At 38.9% G+C, this 20,676-nt stretch overlaps 1 protein-coding gene across 1 annotated transcript in view; it reads right to left on the bottom strand.

The window, feature by feature from the left end:
• opn7b (opsin 7, group member b) overlaps positions 1-18,250 on the bottom strand; it is a 130,223-nt gene extending 111,973 nt beyond the window's left edge. The window contains exon 1 of the mRNA XM_042492694.2: positions 17,769-18,250. The gene's annotated coding sequence lies outside the window, so the exon portion shown is untranslated. The remainder of the gene's footprint in view (positions 1-17,768) is intronic.
• Positions 18,251-20,676: the final 2,426 nt, after the last annotated feature.

The raw sequence follows: 20,676 nt of genomic DNA, 5'->3' as shown, positions 1-20,676 counted from the left end.
CTAAACATGAAAGCGTACAAGTTTCACTCTTAGTCCTGGTCAGAAATCTCAGGACTTCTTTCATCACTGGCAACCGGAGGGGAATGTGCGTTTAGATGTGCGTGTGTATTTTTCCATGTGTGCTTGTATGTTCATGCTTATTATAAAGTATGTGTGTGTTAGTGTGTGAATGTTCTGTACTCTGTGGTACATGTGCATGGCTCGAAATTTTAACTGTTATTAGAGTGAAACATAAAAAAGGGGCCATTATGGCTCTTTCACCCTGGAGAGATAACAGAGATTTATATAAAGAGTTTACAAAGGGTTTGTGTTCTCTTCTGATCAGCACCATCAATAGCAACCACTGATGATTCATTTACTACAAGTCTACGTGTAAATTGCAGAGAATTTTAGCATGGCATTTATTATTCCCTTTTGCTACTTTGAATGATGAGGGCGCAAATGAATGGCTGAAAAAGCCAGCATGATTTCCTTTTGAACAAGATGTAAAATGAAAGAATTCCTTGTGATGCCTGAGAAACATAAAACTAACAGTTTGATTCATTATTTTTCCTTTGAGGACCCTAGGGCCACGAATTAATATTCGTGCATGTTCTTGTTCCATGATACAGCTCCAAAGAAGCACAAGATTATGAACAAATACACAGAAGAAAAAAGAGGCAGAAAGCCATTTGAGTAATTTATCGATCTGTTTAAGGACAAAGATTCTATGTGGCCATGTTATCATGCTGCCCTTTACATTTATTCTATTTTTCTTTTACTTTTTTATTATCGAAGATTCATATGCTCACTTTGACTGAAATAAAAAGATTTGTATTGCCTAGAGCGGTTAAGAAAATATGGTGAAAGAAAAATTAGGAAAAAAGCTGAAAGACTGAATGAAGCAACAGACTCCAGGTCTGAAAAATTAAGCCAAAAGTGCCAAAAACTTTACACTTTACATTGGTTGTTTACAGCCTGCTAGTCGAAGTTGAAATAGCTCTAAAAGGATGCACTCTTTAATTACCCTATCTCATTGTGTCATGTTCTTCTGCAATGATTTCAGGTCTCAGGCCAATTTCACACAGCACGCGTCAGCACTGTTGTTTTGTTGGGTTTTTTTGCAGCACCCAGGTTAACAACTTAGCATTCAAACTGGCCACCTGAGCAGCGCTTGTCAAGTGCGTCTCAGCTGTATGTCCACGATTTTTTTTCGCATCCCATGCGCATTCCTCAGCAGAAATAGAAAGTGAAAATGGTGTTTTGATGATTAAATTGACTCTACACCTCCTTTTACTGCAATTTAGAAGTCTCTATCACAGAAATGAGGAAATACAAAGATGTATGTTTTACACCAAGTGCCTTGCTTTCATTTCACAATAAAAGCCCTCTGACAACGTCTCTATGGACAGAATCCCATTAGTTACTGATACAAGACATTTTATTAAAACATTTACAGGACCGTGTTGTCAGCAATGCAGGAGCTTTGTGCTTACAAATGTGGAAATAAAGGACTCATAACAGCATGCAGCAGCGACACAGCGGCGATGACACAGCTGCGGCGACACAGCGGCAGCAACATTACAACAATGCTGCATGTGTGAACACCACAAGCATGAAACGCGTTCAGTGAGGCTGCTGTTACACACCGGTGACGTATACTGTGTGCCTCATTTTAAGGTTGTTGTGTGAGCTCGGCAGTTGTTCACACACATTTCCATCAAAAGCGCTCGATATGGTACATTTTAAACAAATACCAACAGCTATGAACAAATATCTGGACCCTAGATCTGTTTAGCGTTTCTACTGCAGACAGCACTCTTACATGGGTGAGGCTGTCAATCGCTGCTCTGTCCAGCAGCACCTGCTGTATTTCCTTGTTCACCAGTGATACAGAGCGATGTCTGCAACCTGTTTCTCGTTCACAGCACGGGGCTGCATGGCAACATTTTCAGAATAAAACAGAGCTGGCTGGAGTAAGAGTTTCTCTCCATGTATAGCTATCTCTATGCATATGAAGTTTACACAATTAGCTTGCAATTAATATACACTTTTTAAACACTTGAAGAATAAGTCATTACTAAAAGTGTATGCTATCCAAGAGAGACAATAAAAACAGATGGAGGGGTCAGAATGATCATGTTTAAAAATGCTTAGCAGAGTGGTGATGAAAAATGGGGTTGATAAGGAACGTTTCCAAAGGTACCATCCACCACATTTCACAATCCACACTTGTACCGAACTGAACTTAACTGAACCAACTTGCTTGGTGGAAAAGCAGCTTTAGATAATATAATATTTGCTTTAGACAGATATAAAGTAAGTATTGGATCAGACTCTATGAGCAAATACATATTGTCAGGGACCAGGATCAAGACTGAAAAAAACATCCTAAGTTGCTACCCCTTGAAACAAACCGTTTTTTTTTTTAGATTTTTTTTCCAGTGCTTTGACCTGCACAAAAAAAAATCAATTCACCTCCTACTAATGATGCCTGACTACATACAAAGTGCCTTCACTATCCAGGTTGTTGAATTTATTAAAGTAATGACTGTAGAGGCTGATGAACACTGACAGATGAATGGAGTTTCATAAAACAAATGTGTCTTATCATACTTTGCAAATGTTTTTTTGTGTTTTGTTTGGGGTTTTTTTTGGTAAAAAGATAAATTTGCACTTGAACAGGAATTATGTAGTGTTTGAAATATATAGCTACAAATCGAATATGAGATCAGAGTGCTATTAGACATGAAAGTCACTGTACTATGTAGAGTAAATATTACGTGCAAAGTTAAGAAGAGAACAGTGATGTCGGAGTTGTGTTGAGCGTGTCCTGCTTGGGAAGGTGACCTCTTTGGAAAATAAGCCATGACTATGTGTAGGTTTGCATGTTAGGCTTGCTTATTAGAGCATGCACCTCTCAATTTATCCTTATTGTCTATCTTTCCTTGCCTCACTTTCCCCCAAACTCACCTTTTTCATGACCACACCATTCACATCATCGTCTCATTTTTAAAATGATTTCATCTTTAATAATTTGACTCTGATCCCAGACTTACTAGCAGGGATCAATCTGCACCATAGCACATTAGATAGCACAGTAATTTGGTTTAAAACTGACCTTATAATTATAATTTATAATTTCATACTTTCAAACATATAAATGTAATTATGTTATTTGCATTAATAGTGTAATGTTCATAAGATTATTATGTGCTACAGGAGATAGTAGGGCAACATAATTATAAGCTTACAGGAACAGAACAAAAAATAAAATCTTCATGTCAAGTAAAATATGTAACCCAAGGACACATTGGTATAGTAATAGATAGATAGTAGTATAAGATATAATAGATAGTATACTTGTTTAAATATGGCAATGCTGAGGGACTCACTCAGAGGACATCTAAATCTGACCACAGCAAACAAGACAGCCACCTCAAATTCTCAGCACATTTTGTGTGTGTGTGTGTGTGTGTGTGTGTGTGTGTGTGTGTGTGTGTGTGTGTGTGTGTGTGTATACAGTGTGTACATTCTTGTTAGTATTCCTGCATGTGACCGTCACTATAAGTCACATCTCCCTGTGAACAGAGTTACATAATCAAAACCCCAACAGAGAGAAATACAATGAGGAAAAAAAACATAACAGAAGTCATTATGAGATGAGGCTCGTTCTCCTTCTGGCCCAGGCCCCTGACAAGGCTGCGAGTAACTAAAAATAGCCCCCTGTGTTGTCATCCACATTAGAGAGTCAACAGCATCCCACTGTGGATTGAGGCCCAATAGGGAGAGAAAGAGAACATCAGCATTCTGATGTGAGACATTCAGATTTGTTGGAGGCAAAAGATAAAACTGTGTGTTTACAGTATGTGTGTGTAAGCAGTAGTATGAATAGGGCTAGCTATCAAATATTATTAATTTTACGGTGTCATCTGAAATGTGTCTGAAATGTTGATTTGTTTTTTGATCAGTTAGTTCTCAATTTAGCTTATTCTTTAGCTGTAAAATGAGAAAGTTTGTGACTAGGCCGACATGTTGAATACAGTTTAATGTGAGTACCAAGCACCGCCCAGCAGACAGACCAACATTCTCATTTTACAGTTACACAGCACACTAAAATATGTTTCTAAAATCTCTTGGGGCAAGAAATAGGCAATGTGTTTCAGTGTTTCTCAGAGCATTGTGTGGCGGTAGCTGATGGAGGGAGGAGTTCTGTGGCCCCTCTGTAAAAATGAACTCCTCAGTAGGGATGGGGATCATTAATATTTATAGATATTGATACCATTATCGAAACTTCTTCACCCTCCAAGTCCTTACAACTATCGATTCTTTTCTGTCATTTGGTGGAAAGAGGACGCAACAATACATTTTAAAAGAACTGGTTTTACTGTTAATTTCAGTCATGTTTTTAGTGAGTAGGAAATTGATTATTGTATTTTAATTTACATATTCACTTTGAAAAATCGTGGCATTAGTGATTTTAATTATATAAGATGTATTATAAGATGATTACAGCTCATAATGGATGGGACATTAAACAGGTTGTAAATCCATCTCTACCATCCATTTTATATTGCTGGGACACAAATTTATCACCCAAACAACTGTACTATTTTTTGTTTATTTTTAATTTTTTTTTATGTGACTGTGTGCATGTTTTATGTGGTTTTTATGCAAATGAGCTGCTGGACACAATCACTTCGCTGTTGGGATTAATAAAGTATTTATTTATCTATCTTTCTATCTCTATCTATTATTCAAGTTTCTCGACAAACATGAAACCTTATGGAACCTTTTTCTTTTAGCTAACCAGCTCTTATCCTGACTATTTCAACTTGGCTTTCATTACTGGATTACTATTTTTAACTGACGAGACTTCCCACAAAGTCTGGGTGTGCTTACCACTGCTGCTGTAAGTGGATAATGATGAATACTGTGCTAGCTGTGCAGCAACAGCTGATGGAGTTGAAGGAGTTTTTTTAAAGTCCTAAACCAGTTGAAGGTACTGTATTTAGGCTTATTTTGGTGCACAATTGATGTATGTGGACCAGTGATTGGATTTATATGATGTGGTTGATGGTGTTATACATTTCAGTTTTGATTAAGCATTTGCTAAAGGCATTAAAACAAATTGACAGAGAGATTTTCATTTTTATTGTAAATTCATATCATTTCCAAATATCGGTTATCTGCCTCTTTAACTATTAATAATCTGCATCAGTATCGACACTAAAAAAAAAACAATTTCGGCCGGCCCCTAATGTCGACATTATCCTGGAAGTAACCATGAAGAGGGGCACAGAGAGGAAAGTCACACACAAAATCAGTAGCATTCATCCTTCTACCATTAATGTCTTTACCAAACTTCATGGCAATCCATCAAATAGCCTAGATATTACATACACACATTCATCTATCCATCATCTATAAAAGCTTATCTTCACAGTACCGTGGGCACTGAAGCCAAGCCCAGCTGACATTAGGTAAGATGTGGGGTAGACCCTTGTAGATCTAGACAGTGTTCACCTACACATTCACACCTAGAAGCAAATAGCACGCCAAACAGGTAGATCAACCACCAGCACGGCTCAACATTTTAAACATGTTGGTTCTCAAGGTAAGGGCAAAAAGTTAAGTTCAGCTGGAGGTATTTTATCACCAGTGGCATGCATCAGTCAGCCCAAAACATGACTGGGATGAAAAATACTCCAAGTTAATGGAATGACTGTATAATGCTGGTAGTAGAGCACAGAAATAAAATAGAGCGGTGAGGAGCTGAAGCCACAGAGAGGAGAGAGGAATCACAAAGCAGAGCAGTCCTTGTTCTGCCTGATATCCTCCTCTGTGACACCTTCTCCCTCAGGGTATTGTGACATCCAGAGGACACGTCGAAGCAACTCTTATCAGGCTTTGCAACACACACACACACACGGGATGTTTCCCACTCAGGTCCCAGCTAGAGGAGAGTGTGCACTATGTAAGTGTGCGGTGACAAAACTGTTCTGGGTGATTTATTTGACGTCTTACCCTTTCAGCACTGATCCATTACTGTTATGGTCTTTGACACAAGCTCACAGTCCCTTTTAAATTCCAACAGACAATTAAGTAAGAAAGATAATGACCTTGATGTGAGCTCTTTACAATCCGCGCAGACATGCATATGTGCAGTGCATCATTAGGACGCCTCTCTATCTGCAGACCTCCAGTAAGCCAGGCACTGTTCATGGTTCATTTAAAGAGGGACTATTTCCGTCTTGCACATGATGCAGAAAGCCCTTCAGTAACATAAATGAGGGGACACTTCTCACGTGTGGCCATCATGTGCTTTATCCATATGACACGTACAGTACATGGCACTATGGGGACTATAAGTGGCTGAAGTGCAGATAAACGTCAGCATGGTTTTGGTTTTGGCAGCCTGCCATGTGGGCATGTAAGAGGTGACGACAAGGTGTTAAGTAAAAGACGTGGGGTATTTGTTATTGTTGTAATGCTAGAGTTTTTTTTGGTAGGTGGCAAAGGCGTGATTATAGACTATTATAAGTGGGAAGTGAAGTCGATTGTAGTATAAATACCTTAAAATTTCCCTTAAATGTAGCGTGCCATGAAAATCACTTTTCATTTTTTCTAGATTCCATGTTTTCCATTTTAATTTTTCTTTTGCTTTACCAGTCAGTATCAACTTCTTCAGTTTTTTGGGTTACTTCAGGATCAACCAATGTTCAACATCAATCCAACATCAAAGAAGAGTCATTTAACTCACAATTTAGCAGGATCTTATTTTTAACGTGTATCTATACTGTTTTAATACCTTATTTTGAAAAACAGACATAGTCATATGCGTATCCTGGGTTGTTTCAATGCCTTGACAGATGGTTTGACCTATGCATGTATAAAGAGACACTGGAGACAAGACCTTGTTCACTCCTACGAAAGTTGCCCACCGGCACATAAAGCCAAAATCGTTCAGCTGCTGTGTGTAAAATTACAGCTAACATTCGCTGTCATTCCCATCTCCGTGGTCAGTGGATCAAACCAGCCAACATTAAAGATGAAGACAAAAACACGGGCAGAACAGAGCAAAGTCTTAGTGAGTAGAGCAGATCTATGAGCTGGCTGATTGTATCTATTGCCCCAACAAAACTTTTTATACCTGATGTGCAGTGCAGAGTCCCACCCTCAGAGAAACACCACCACACAGAACGGAGGACAAAAGCAGCATGCTGGTAAATCACAAAAACAAACCCCTACAAGGGGCAACAGGCTTTAAAGCCTGTGTTTGTGATGGTCAAACAGTGGAATTACACAATAATGTGATACTCTGAAGAAATCATACGAGTGATATTTTGCCAAAGGTGCTCGCTCCTTTTAAACACTGCTTCAGACTCATTGATCACACTCTTCTGTTCAGCTGTTTGCTTTTTCTTGTCCTGCAGCTGCGGCCTATGAACAATTTTTAATCTTGCATACACCAGGTTTTATTCTGACCTTGTGGCCCACCTCTGAGAACATTTCAGTCAGATAGTGGCACAGAGAAGTCAATGTCTGATATTTTCTGTAAAGAAAGTCCAATTTGCTTTGCAAATTAGCTTAACTCTGCACACAGACACATTTACACAGCTGCAAATCCAACACTGCCAGATTTTGCACTGTACATGTGTTAGTGCGAGTGCAACAGCTGGGGGGAGCAGATGTTACATGGTGTCCCAGGGGTAGCATGAGGCCACACACCAACTCGCCCTGTCCCAGCGCTAACTCAGACAGGCTGGATGCTGCAGGGGGCCACAGCAGAGGAAGCTGTTCATCACTGACACTAATTAATACTGAGAGCATACTGCCACATACTGCAACTTCAGCTTACCTCATTAAAAATGGTCAGATCACATATCCCGTCTTGCTTCCTTCTGCTTTTTGATTTTTTTTCTGTGGATTATCCATCTTTTTCCATTTTATACACATTGGTTCAAATTTTTATACCTGCCACATATGTCATGATTCTTTACTGAAGCTGAATCAAGTTGGCTCACCACTTGTTGGGCAACTCTCTTTGTCATAGCTGCAAGTGTTTGTGTGTCCTACCAGTTCCAAGTATCAGCATTCAAGAATTTAATGTGAACATATTTATGAAGTATTTAAATGTGTAATGAGGCGCAATGAACAATGAACCCATTGCTCAGTGTGTGAGTTACTAGTTCTGAAGCCAGACAAAGTGCTAACATTAGAAGAGAACACAATAAATGTTACTGAAAATTTTCCAGGAATTGACTTCTCAGAACTCTTGGTACACACTGTCTTTCTTTTTATTTAAGGGTCTTTCCTCTACTTTGTCTGCTTCCAGCATGAGAGTTTTTTCATTCAAAGCCCTGCATATTAGTCAAACATTCTTTGAGTTGAAAGCAGCTGCAAGTATCCATCTTTCTGTTTGTTCTGCCTTCCTGCTGTCATGTTGTGTCCTGCCCACTCATCTGTCCAGACTGCAGAGGGGGCTGTCCAAGGGAAGCCCAGGTGGAGGGGCTGGCCACTGGCCACAGGAATTTTCAAACGACAATCGATTTTTCCTCACACCCTCTAACATGCACCTCATGCAGAACATGTGAAGGAGGGCAACTGTCCACACCCACTGTGAACACACCATACGTCTGAGACATCCATCAGGTACAGTCAAACCACTTTAAGCCGACTGATTAAAACATTTAGTGAGTCCAAACCCGTTGCAGCCATGAATCTCAGCAGCCAGTTCAAATATGTATGAGGTGATGCATTAATGCACACAAAGCCTTTTGCATACATATTCATTAGACTGGGTGACTATCTCACAACTCACAAAAGTAGAGATTGGTGGACTATACGATTTAATGCGGCTATTGTCGTCAGTCGACAATAGAAATATGAGTTGGTTAAACTTATTGTTAGGCTACCCAGACGGCTCTGATCAACTTTCATACCAGGCTGTATGAAAAATAAAAAAACTTACATAATCATGGGAAGTTAATTGGTATACAACCCACAGAATTGGAAAGGCTGCAATCACGTGAGTCAGGTTGGGGAAGGTGGATGGGTCACAAAAGGTACATATTGTTGTTCGTGGGGTGATAATTTGTTAGCTATCATACAAATTATTATATGCACATTTTTGTAACAACACCAGCCACTGTATAAGGTTACGTTATTCACACACATGTGCGACCTATGACCCACACACACTCACATCAGCTGGATGTCTAAGCCAAACTAAAGATATAGGCTTGTCCCCACTGATTGGATGTACAGAAAATCCTGAGAAGCCTAGACATGTGTGCACATGTGACAGTGTGTAATGGGTCTAACAAGTTTCATCACCATAAGATACTCAATGGATTCTTGGACAATAATGATATTTGCTGACTTAAAAAAGCACGCCAGGATCTGATTTCAATTCAGTTCAATTCAGGAGCCTGTAATCAATATGAGACAATATCAGTAAATATCCTCATTAACCCCTGACTTGATTTTTTGTACATGAGCAGGCTGACAGTCGAAATACATGGGGCACGGATGCCAGACATCACAGACAGAGCGAAGCAAGGTTTTTTACCTGCAACACAGACTACGTAAGAGAGCTGGTTAAGGGGGGGATTAAAGCTTATAAACTCTCCCATCTCGTCCTGAAGTAAGAAACTGGATCATTTTAAAAACAGGATGCAAAAATGTTTTTTAATCACTTTTATGTATTTTTTACCTGTTGGAAGCCCACAGAGCTGTGAGCAGAGGGGGAAAAATAGACCAGCTGTGTAAAAACAGAGTTGAGGATTAGGACCCGTGCAAGCGCAATTTCTATGTTTAGTGAAGCATCTTTGGTTGATCACAATGGTCGTGCTCTGCTGCGGGCATGCTGCAGCTGACGTGTCACGCCGCACCATGTCCAAGGTATTTTGGCTGTTATTCTTAGTTATTTAGGGCTCTTCACTCTATCTCTGGGTCTCTCTGTCTCACCATCCTCATCTACCTTTCTGATTTAATTTTCCTTTTTTTTAACTTCACAACACCAAACATACATTCAAGACTGTAATCACCACCAACTTGCAGGCTACATATTCACCAATTATGTTGCTTTTGTCTTAGTTTTTGATAACATATTGTTTAAATTACTTTAAATCCTATATGGTCTCTCTCGCTGAGACTGGGATGCAACAGCAACAACTTATTTCACATGAGTTTTTCCCAGGTGGTGTATTTACATTGGTGCCGTTCACAAATTTCTTTGCAAGACTGCGCAAAACGTGATATCTCACGTAGAGTGTGGGGGATGTAACCACCTGACTTTCTGTGCACCTGACTTGAAGCTCATTGTAAGTCATGTCATGCTTCACGGTACTTAAGCCAGCCAGCACCCTGCACTCATAGTCAATTATGATTCCACTGCTGCTTTATGGGCTGCTGTTCTGTAGAAATGCAAGGGGTGTTTATGTTCAAGGGCAAGTCCCTGTAGAGTAAATGACACAATACCCCCCACCCATGCTCTCCTTGCCCCTCCTCATCGATCCAGAATGGGGATAGTAAACAGCCCAACTGATTTCTCTATGGGTGTGACAACTTTCAGATAAAATAAATCCTGCGGAGGATAATCTGACATCACATTTGGGTCTAAAGCTATAACAGCCTTTATAAGTGATCCTTTTCATTTCATTCAAAGAGGCCTTGCTGTGGAAAACAGTTTAGCTTCAAACTGCTGTGCTTGGTCATTGTAGACCTTTGTGTGAAACAGTTTAGACACAGCATCTGTTGACAAGAAATTTCACAATGGAAGAGAGTCTAACAGACTCATTATAGCTAATTTAAGAAAGAGATGGCAAAGGCAAAGCACTTCGACTCCACTGTGATAAATGCTGTGGTACACTCTCATATCCGCCATAATGGGATGAATCTGCTGGTGATTTACAGCACTCTTAGATATGCAAGAATGCATTCAAGCTGTCTTCATGCATCATTTGTATTATAGTTGGTATGTTTTTGTGCAGTTTTGGTCTCCAACAAAGCTGCTGTGCTGCAATGATAACTATAATTCTAGCTATGCTTCCTCATTTGGGACAAAAGTCTTTTATAATTATTTTTTAAGATAATTTTTGGTAGTTTTTGCTTTATTTGACAGTCTGAGAGAAAGAGAGACTTGGAAAGCTAGAGGAAATAGAAGGGACAAGATGCAGCAAACATCTGGGCCTTGTCTCGAATCTGAGTCACAGCAGCAAGGACTCAGCCTTAGGGGCAAGAAATGTGACACATCTTTAACAGCCTGGAGACGTAAGGTCGGGCACTTCTCTGTGCCTACTGTTCGCTAACCTGCAAGAGCGTGTGGCAGGTTGTGTTTAACAGTGCACATCCACTATAGACAATCAATTCACCTAAAGTCGTGTCCACCCTACCCTGCTGGTTGCATGTCGCTGCAGCTTAATTGGTTGTCTTACTGTGAGTACCGTGACATGCAGAACGCGCTACTGTGTTCCAAAAGTTGATCTCTGTTTATCTCAGGGCACATCTGTCATGTACTAAAAAAAGAATGGGATGATGTCGCTCTCATGTTTGAATTTGCTTTCCACACATCTACATAAAAAAAAGGAAATCTGATAAAGGAAGGGAATATGAATATGAAAAATGCAGCAAGCTTACAAGTCCAGTTATGAATTCACATGGAATCAGACAGTCAGTAGATAAAAGGAAAAACCTCCTGGTCAAGACCAGAAAAATAAAAGTCTGACAGGATGGCAAAAAGTGAATCATGCATGATGACATGGTGATATGATGATGCAATGGTGACAGTGGATTGTTCACAAAGAACAGAATAAAATATATTAAATACAATTCTTTTGTTTTTATTATTTTATGTAATTATTTAAGTAACGTCCAGTAATTGTCTAGATCAACCATTTTTTGAAAGGAACTACATCCAGTTGTAAATTTCACCACAGAAGACAGCTAAAAGTTGAAAAAATTAACTTTGACTGGTCATGTACTGTTAGATTTATATGATTTGCCATTTATCATCTGTCTGATTCTATGTGAACACAGCATTATTGGTATGAGCTCTACCTGGTTAGCTACCGGAGCACGCGCTTTCTCATAATTCTTGCCTTGAAGTGAGACCATAACCCTTCAACGGTGAAGTACATATTATACAAATCAAGATGACCTTGAGCAGAAAGGGGGCTGTGTTTGACAGGATGGATTTAGTTATGTGACACTGCAAGCCATGTGTCCCTTCCTGCAGCAACACACTACATCAAATTCTGCTAAATTACTGAAAGTAAGAGTCTCAGTTAGTTATAAATTCTACATCCTATCTAAAACCCTTCCTTTAGGACACTTTGTTTTAAATTGAGTGTATTACCAATTTAAAAACTTCAACCAAGTCATAAATCTTGCTCTCCACTCCAGACAGGCCAGTGCTCACACTTTCTAAAAGCTCCTTTTATTTATTTGTGTGAGTGCAAGATAAAGAAAAGCAATCCTAGAAGTGGAGGAGTGAGGACTGTGACTGTAGGAGCAGTAATATCCATGCTGTGCGCAGTACATTCTCAGTTCCATTTAATAAAATGATGTAAGTGCTTGCATTACAATTTTATATCCAGCTACCCGTTCATGAGCGTGAGAAAGAAAAAGATGATGTCATCCAGATGCAGATACATATTGATCCCAGCTGTCCAGAAAAGACTGGGCTAGTTTGAGCGAGCATTAACAAGCTTCGATAGAATCGATCCACTGTTCAGTCCATTCAAGCAAAAGAAATGACTTCATGACCATTTTACACAGTTCAATTTCAGCTTTTAATGGTCCGCCCAATCATCTGTCCTGACTGAACCCCTTCCTTGCACCTTTGGAAAAGTAGTGAAATATTACTTCCCAGATCCACATATATGAAGTAATTGCAATGAACTTGCAAAGATGTCTTCCTACTGTCTGCCTGAAGAACACTTGGACCGTGATAATGGATGCTGCAATATTTCTGACACAATTGTACAGCTCATTACGCTACAGAAAACTGCTACAGTTTTTTCCAATAAAGGCTCTCGTCAAACAAAGCCAGAGCGAGGCTTCATTATTTAACGGTTGAAAAGCCCTTTGCGTGACCCACAGCCCCTTCCCAAGCGAATTCATGTCACATAAACATGTTTACCATTGCTGAAATCTGTACATTTTGATACATAACATCATGTGTATAATTGATTGTCTGTGGAGAAACTAATGCATGTTTACAGCGGTGATCTTGTGACACAGACTCAGAAAATGCCTCCAGTAAGGACAACATGAGAAAAAAGAAACAGAGCAGAAAACATCAAGCCTTGTGTGAAGGTGTCGTTCTGTAGGTGTCAATATATGTTCTTTGCCGCAGTCAAATCACACATCATTAAATTACTATAATGGGGTCAACACTAAAGAATAAATTATTTGTACAAAACAAGATCTATAAACAGAGCCAGTTTCACTTAATGGCCAACATGTTGCAACTGTGAGCTTCTCTGAGAAATACAGACTATATTTTCAAGAGACGTTCACAGCGACTCTTGTCTTCTTAAAGGGAGAGTTCAGGTTTTTTGAAGTGTTGCTGTGTAGTCAGTCTTCTACATACAGTGAACGGTGGTCGATGCACTCCCTGTTTGCAGAAACAGATGGGACAAGCATCCCATGAGCTCAGCATTACACTGCTGTAGATTTGAGGTTGACAGTAAAATACATTTTAGCCACTTAAAAAAATGCCTACTGCAAAAAAAAATTCTATAAGTCTAAATGGACACTATATTTCCAATATAATAATATCACCACCTCACCTTGCCGTCAGACAGCCCTTTACTTTGTTTTTAGAGTTTGATCTAAACAGCTGACTGGCGGCATAGTGCTGTGCACAGCACAGTTTTACCTTTGCGAAGGAATATAGAAGTTATATGGCTGAGAAAATGTAGCACAAAAAAAACGGGTTGTCTGACAGCAAGGTGAAGCAGTGAAAACACTCAAAATATAGCATCTAGACATCTGCTTAGACTGATATTGACTTAGGTCAAAAGTAGGCCATTTTGAGAAGCTAAAATACATTTTGCTCTCAATTGCACTCCAGAGTAGAGCTCTAATCGGGCCCCCCAAAAAAATCAGGCCCAACCCTATACAAAATACACAGTTTCTGTTTAAGCCCAACCTGAGCTCGACCCATGGTAGCACTTTTAGGCCGAAGCCTGATTAAAAACACAAATTTGTGCTGTAAAAATAGGCCTATAGTATATCATATTTCAAATATTATACCATAAAAACATTTTAATATTTTATTTTAATTTATTTTATTTATTTAGCGTGTATTACAAGCCAAGAGCTGGCGTGTTTCCTTGAACCACTTCTTCTCTTCCTTCTGTTAGTCTGTCATCTCTTGCATGACAGGCTGTGTCCCTCAGTGCGTCTAGGACTCATGGCGATGGTGATGCAGCGTGCAGATTTTTTCCACTCTCTGCTGCATGTTATGCACATCTACCTACAACCGATTTGACTAGTAACCCCCCCCTTCTCTTTCTCTCATTTTCCTTCTCTCTCACTCTCTCTCTCAGTTCTCCAAATGTCCTGCCAAAATGCCATTCAAAAAAAAATCTATCTCTCTCTCTCTCTCTCTATATATATATATATATATATATATATAAATTAAATATATAAACATTAATTTGGCAAGAACCCAACCAGATACAAACCCCGGGAATAGTGAGAAATTACAGCCCAGCCCGGCCTGACCCCAGGGGCCCCAATTGGATTCATGCGGATAATCAAAACTGAAGCTAAACTCTCTACGACTATGTCAATGGCCAGCAAAATAGTTTGCAAGCCACAAAAGCCCTTCACCCAACTCTTTACAGAAGAGATGGGGAAGAAAGGGAGCAGTATCTTCACAGATAGCTTCCATATTCTCTTCAGCCAGTTTGAGCTCTTGAGCTCCAGGAGGGACTACAGAGTCCCTCTGGCAACTAAAAAATGTATTTAAAAAATCCCTCATCCCAGTTTGCATTAATATTATTAAATCAACAAAGTGACTTATAAGTCTAAAAGCACAGACAGACACCACTATTAACTACAAAGTGTTTCTAATGACCTCTTTTATGTGTTTGTTTTGCAAACTGCTCATCTGCTTTTCATCATGCTGTCTCCTGTGTCCTGTGCCAAAGACAAATTTCGACCATGGAGGCGATAAAGACATATTCTGTTCCATTCTATATCATCTCTCATTTAGCTCTGTAGAGCTAGGCCAATAAAGAGCGCAAGGATGGGTTCAGTGTGTGGGATTTAGGGACATCAACTGGCAGAAACAGTATATAATATTTCTTACCATCTTTTCATTAGTTCAAAATCACCAGAAGATAAGAAATGTTGTGTATTACCTCAGAATACACCATTTATATCTACATACAGAGCAGGTCCTCTTCTGCAGAGAACACACTCATCAAACACAAACATTTTTGCGTGACCACCACCAAAAGATTTTGAGCCCTATTTTTATGGAGATTCAAAAGGTGCAAAGTGGTGAATTTCTCGAGGCATAAGGTAAGGTTTTTCTTTGCCTGTACCCACTCTGTATCTTTTAATCACATTGCAGAACCTAAGTGCAAAGGTCAGATAAGAATAAGATGCTCTTTCATTAGTTTTTATAATGGGCAGAGAAAATCTACAAATACTAGTGCCGGAGGGCCAAAATTACCAAAAGAACTCTGCAAGACAAGTAAAGTCACATTCTTCTCAATCCCCAGCTGTGGGTTAAAATAGTAGAAGGTGCAGCTGAATGTGGCCTTTGACTCAAAGTCAGATCAGCACCATGGACAGCAGCCAGTGAGGCCTCTTGGCAAGGTTTTAGTAACATGAACACCGCAGCCAGCAAAGGTTTGCAGCCACATCTGCGCAACAAAGTACGGGGAAAGGCATAGCTAGGAGTGTCACTGGCAATCCAGTGGCACAGGGTGATTTTCTTGTCAAATATGACAACATTTACAGCATCCAAATAAATGTGAATTAGTCACCAGGGCACTCTACTTTGCACGTGCTTGCTTAGTACCAGAGACCTATGTCAATAAATGCATCAAATGCTTTTAATTATGTTTATTTTTTTTATTTTATCTGCTTCATTTTGATTATATATTTCCAAAACATACATATAAAATACAAACAAAAAACATCCCATTTATACACTGTTTCTGTAAACGAGATTAAGGCCAGCTGCAGTTGTGGGACCACTTAAACTCACTCTGACACCAAGTACTCATTTTAACAGCGGAGTATTTTAGAAGACAAGTCAGACAGGTCATCTCAAAATTTAAGGACAATGTAAAGTTTGAACAGGCTTGCTGTACTTTTCTACCATGGCGTAATAAAACAGACCACTATTAATTACTAGATGTATCAACAAATTTGACAACAGATTTATGTTCAAATCAAATAGCAGTCTCCTTTCACTTAACACTATACAAATAACACGGGTTTATACTTAGAAAATATATATGCAATGTGTGTATCTTCTGTGGAGAGCAGATATGTCCAAATACCATGCATCAGTCTGAGGGGTTTACAAATAGATATATAAATTACAAATGTTTCTTATGTCTACTCTTAGCATACAAAAATGTATACAGCTGCACTACAAAGCTTATACTCTGATACAGGTAATGTTGAACACTAAAAATATTAATGTATGCACAAAAAACATGACTTAAACAGTCATATCTTTATTTTATTTATTTATTTATTTATTTTAAAGGCCATTAAAGCCAATTACTCATTTTACAATACAGCTTTAAAACAAAACAAAAACTAAGATGAAGGAACTGAATTTCTCAGAAGCACCTGGCAGCACAGGATCATTCTCAAATCACATCAACAAGTTATTAAACAATCAGTGAATGCAAAATTGGCAGAAGCCCAACTTATTCAAAGCCAGACAGGGTCTGTTTGACTGTATTTGTCAGAGTGGGGGGTTGGCTGGGGTGTGCCCTTTTTTTTTTTTAAAATATCATGACTCTCCCTGGAGCTACAAATTTTCTTCCTTAAGCCTCTCAGAGTGACTGGGGGAAAATAGGACCCTCCCTCCACCATAAACAACCATATTTCACAACATATGGCTATGATAAATGATACAATTTGGAGATATGTAAAGAAACATGCATTTCAAACCCACTTTCAGGATTAGGGATCTGAGAGTATGAGACACCCCCCCATCTGTCTCATAAATAAGGAACAGTCCCTAAGTCTATGAAGTTTCATTTTCTTTTTATCTTTTCCTAATGTCTTGTAATTTGTGGACGATTTTGCTCAGTGCCTTTTCAGCCATGTTTTCAAAGGAAACCAAACCAAATTTCTCAGGTTTCAAAGGATCAATGCATGTAAAAGCTGCATATGAAAGGTGTCTGAACACTGCACAAGAAAACTGTTGTCATTCCAGGATTCAAAGGATTATGTCACTTAAATTGCATTAGATGCCAGTAAACTAGTGGAACATCAACAACATACCCAAACCAGCAATATAGCACTTTGCAACCTGTGCATACAACTTATAATGAAATATAACTATACAACCACCTTCCTTGGTGTAACCTTGTTCAAATAAACCAGACAGGAGGACACAATTCAGACAACTGTACTAAAATGTCCCAACATAAATAAAAAGTCTAGCGACGCACCACGGCGGGTGCAGCAGGCATCACGAAGCCACACACATCAAACAGCTGCAGCCACAAACACACACGGCGGCGGTTGTTGGCATTCTTACATACACCAGTGAAGAAGTGTGTCGTTGTACTCACCTGTCTGAAAGTCAAAAAAGAGTCTTCTGCATTTTGAGGTCCTCCACACTCTCCTCCAGGCTCAACTTCTCACTCGTTCACTCTCAAAGCGTAATATCCCAGTCCACTCCGCCTCTGTTCCGGTAGGCCTATAACCAGTCCACGGGCCTCTCTGTCCCACTGCGCGCCTTAACGTTTCAAAATGTTTCAGTACGAATGACGCTGGATGTTTCCACACACATCACCGAAGGTAGAAATTCCTCAGTAAACAGAGAAGTCACAGCTTTAGCATAAAATCCCCAACTCCGCGTTCTCGTCGGTCGGTGCCTTTCCGGGATGCTATGTAGATTTCCAACCAGCGTTGTTTCATAATATTGCGGATTGTATGTATAAATAAAGTGTGGTTATTTTTTACCTTCACCTAAATAGTGTAAATAAAGTGTTGCAAAACGCGCCTCATCTCACACAGATTTTTTCCCGGATCTCCCCGCTCATTTCTGAATTCAAATCCGGCGGGTTTACGCCCACAGGAAGTGCGCCAGGTGTTTATGAAAAATTTACACAGTGGCCGAAACTGGAACGACACCGTTCAGGTCGGTCACGTGATACCATAGACTTTATTTAACAAACATGCACATTCAATAACGTTATACACACAAAGAACTGATCGTGCCAGCGCTTCCATGTAGACTGATAAAAAAAATAAAGTAAAGACAGGAAAGTACAAGTCTAATATAAAAACAGAAGTTTGAAAATGTATTTTCCGTGCAAGGGAATTTCTTGTCCGTTTTTTTTTTCTTATATAAAGTCAGACATCTGCCCAAAATATTCTTGTTTACAAACAGTGATAAAAAAAGAAATAGCAAATTGTTTTTTTCCTCTATTTCACAGAAGGTACAAGAATATTTGATAGGTCTAAATCTCTCTAGTGTCTAGTTTTATGAAAAGGCCAGCTTTTCAGCAGTGAAAAACTTAAATACTAAAGGTTGATGCACCTTGACTTTGCTGAAGTACAGTCATGTTACACATAGCCATACCTTGTAATGGCCTTTAATAGGCTATTTTTACTCTATTATATTTCAGAAAGAAATATTGCACTTTTTCACAGTGCCACCTTTTATTTATTTGACAGGTGTAGTTACTATTTGCTTTTCAGAGCAAGGCTTTACATTGAAAAACATGGTGAATTTATAATATGTAATGCATTTTTAAAGATTAAATGAGTGCTTTCTAGACCAAAAAGCAGTGTAATACTTTCTAAAGTAAAACATTTTTTGTCCAGCAGGGGGTGTTTCATGTGTTATTGTAATATGGTAACAAACAGTATAAAAAACAGAGGGCCATGAGCTTAATCCAGTCTAAAATGGCTGTTTTTAGTGACAGGATAATGAGGTTACTAATGATGTGCACTTCTGTGTACGTTACATTACAGTAAAATAATACAATAGCTGCAGAAGTGGATCCCTGATTTGTTGTTCGGAGAAAGAAAAGCTTTTTCTCAATCACGTCAGCTATAATTATGACCATGACGGCATGCGACGCTGTGGCCCTCAGAGCTTCTCTCTTGCTCTGTTGCTGTCTTTCAGTCTCATTTTGTTTGTCTTTATTCCTCATTCTGTCACTCTTCATATTCTTCTCTTCACCACCTCTGCCTTCTACTGACTCAAACAATTCTGCTGCGATGCACACCATAGCACTTTGTTATTGCATTAGGTAAGGCCAGTCTGTTGATGATGCAATTTCCAAGGTTATTTTACCTCTCTAGATGCTTCAGAGCACATTTAAAATATTCAGCTGGGACAATGTTCGGGGGAAAAGGCAAGAATGCACATCTCTCTTAATTTATTTATATTCCAGTAATGCTACATACTGTATTTACACACACGTCCCACTTCATGTTCTGGGAGAGAAGGTCGATGTACAATCCCTTGTATTGTGAAACACTGTGTCAGGGGTCATGAAAGTTTAACATTTGCTGTAAATGTGTTTGTATGCGTGATTACAAGTATTGGCCATGCACAGGAAGGTGCTGAAATTGGGCTGCTTTATTTATGTGCTGCAGCTAATAGACACAGATAGAGGGCCCTGACCTTAAGAAGGGCTATGCATGCCAATCATGGATAAAACTGCTGCCTAATCAATGTCTTACGTGTCATGATCTAAGGAATACCACTGTAAATTGGAGATTAGGTTGTAGCTGGATTTCAAAAAAGAGAACTGATGAATGTTTTCTTCCTGCTTACATTATTCATATGCCTTATATGTTCTGGTTATGTTTCTTTACCATTACTATGCTAATGTATCTGTTGTAAGACATTTACTGTTATTGGACATGCCCTCCCTTGATCCCAAACTGTTGATCATACTGTCATGGTTTGTTGCACATGTTCTGGTTGACAATAGCAGTAATGTCTGTTCAAAACAAAGTCAACACTCTGGAAATGACATATTTCATGCTATGCTTTTATTTTCATACATAAAAATCAGCAGACTGTATGCCAAAGGGTCAGCAAGCCATGGATGAGTCACCTTGTGCCATGACAGGAATTTCGAACAGAGATATGTTAGTATTAGGTAGGTGATTGTTTTTGTGTAAATACTCATATTGTTGCAAATACGACAGAAAAACAGCCATCCACCTTCCACCTCAGTTCCACTCTTGTCTCCTATAACCATACATAGGCTCATGATTAGATAATAATAATAATAATAATAATAATAATAATAATAATAATAATAATAATAATAATAATAATAATAATAATCTATATATAGAAAGCACATTTCAAAATCCATGTTATGAAGTACCTAACAAGGCAACAAAATGTAATAGCCGAGTCAGAAAATCCTCAGGTTTTAAAAAATAATTTGGTGTACTAAAAACCTTAACAGTGTGAGAAAAGGTAGGGATAGTAATTAAAAACCAACA

The sequence above is a fragment of the Plectropomus leopardus genome, chromosome 9, assembly GCF_026936395.1.
Source record: "Plectropomus leopardus strain MGB_pleo_1.0 chromosome 9, ASM2693639v1, whole genome shotgun sequence".
Taxonomy (NCBI): Eukaryota; Metazoa; Chordata; class Actinopteri; order Perciformes; family Serranidae; genus Plectropomus; species Plectropomus leopardus.
This window is presented reverse-complemented; position numbering and strand designations above follow the sequence as displayed.